The following is a 1,949-nucleotide window of genomic DNA, read 5'->3' on the forward strand; positions in this document are numbered from 1 at the left end:
GAGTCAGGGACATCAAAAGGAAATTCTAAGTTTCCTCCAGGCTAATCTAGAGGTATTCGCAAGGAGTTCGTCAGGCATGGCAGGGATCCCAAGCAAAGTAGTTGAGCACAACCTTAACGTCAGGACAAACTTCAAGCCATTTCAGCAAAGGCGGAGAAATTTTGCCCGGGATAAACAGACAATAATAAATGAGCAGGTAGAAAAGCTATTGGATTCAGGCTTCGTAAGGGAGATTAAATACCCTTCCTGGCTGGCCAATGTTGTGATGGTGCCTAAGTCTAACGGCAAGTGGCGGATCAGTATAAACTACTCAGACCTAAACAAAGCTTGCCATAAGGATTGTTACCCGCTGCCAAAGATTGACACAATGATAGACTCTACAGCAGGTTACGGAATGTTCACCTTCATGGACGTATATTCCTAGTACAATTAGATCCGAATAAGGAAGGAAGACGAGGAAAAAACTATATTTCTAATCGCCCGAGGAAACTGCTGCTACAAGGTTGTGCCCTTTGGGTTAAAGAACGTTGGAGCCACTTACCAAAGGATGGTTAACTTCATGTTCCGGAGGTAGGTCAGCCGAAACATGGAGGTATATGTTGATGATATGTTAGTCAAGAGTGATAAAGGTAGCGACAATGTAATTGACTTGAATGAAGCTTTCGAAGTCCTATGCCAGAACATAATGAAGTTAAACCCTTCCAAGTGTCTTTTGGAGTAACCTCAGAAAAATTCCTAGGCTTCTTGGTCTCCGAAAGAGGAATTGAAGCCAATCCTTCGAAGGTCAAGGCCATACAAGAGATGTAGCCACCCAGAAACATATGGGAAGTTCAGAAGCTATCGGGTAGCATTACGACCCTGAATCGATTCGTCACTCGAGCAGGAGACAAATGCGAACCTTTTTAAAGCCCTGAAGGGGGTAAGGACCAATCGGCACTTTGAATGGACGAAGGAATGTAGTGATGTCTTTAAAAATCTAAAAACATACTTGGTCAACCCACCTCTACTGAGCCGATCTGAGCCAGGCGAAGTACTGCAACTCTATCTTACAATATCCCCCGTGGCTGTAAGAGCGGCTCTCCTGAAGAAAAAAAGCACCATAGCCCAATTTATTATGTCAACCACATCCTTCTGAGTGCAGAAGCTCACTATACTAAAATTGAAAAGTTGGCATTCGCACTTCTGAAAGACACTCAGAAGCTTAGGCCCTACTTCCAGGCTCATACCGTGGCAGTATTCATGGATTAACCACTGAAGAAAATCCTCCACGGCCCAAGTGTTTCGGGGAGCCTCGTAGCATGGTCTATTGAATTAAGTGAGCACGACATTGAATGTCAGCCAAGGAATGCAATCAAAGGACAGGCACTGGCAGATTTCATTGTGGAATGGATCCTGGCAAAAGAAGAGCAAGAAAAGGAGGATGCCAAGTCAAGCCGAAAATGGAAGTTGCAAGTGGATGGTGGTCCAGCAATTCCTCTGGAAGCGGAGTGGGGATCATCCTCTTAAGTCCAGAAGAATTCATAATCCAGTATGCGATAAGATTCACATTCCCAACAACCAACAACGAAGCAGAGTTTGAGGCTTTGATAACAGGAATGAAGCTAGCAAGTCAATACTAGTGGAGGAACTAGTAGCTCACAACGACTAACAACTGGTGGTGAACCAAGTCAATGAACAGTACGAAGCAAAGGAGGAAAGGATGTGTAAATATCTCCAAGAAGTGAAATCTCTTGCTGAAAGCTTCGCGATATTCACAATGGTCCAGGTACCTAGAGAGGATAACTCTTCTGCTGATTCACTCTCTAGGCTGGCAGCGGCTGAGATAGCCGAGCTAGGAACAACTATGTATCTCGAAACACTTAATCATCCAACGTACCTAAAGAATGAAATTTGTAACAATCAAATACCCAAGACTAAGGCAAACTGGTTGCAACCTATCATCAGCTACC

Source organism: Macadamia integrifolia, unplaced genomic scaffold (assembly GCF_013358625.1).
Source record: "Macadamia integrifolia cultivar HAES 741 unplaced genomic scaffold, SCU_Mint_v3 scaffold2169, whole genome shotgun sequence".
NCBI lineage: Eukaryota > Viridiplantae > Streptophyta > Magnoliopsida > Proteales > Proteaceae > Macadamia > Macadamia integrifolia.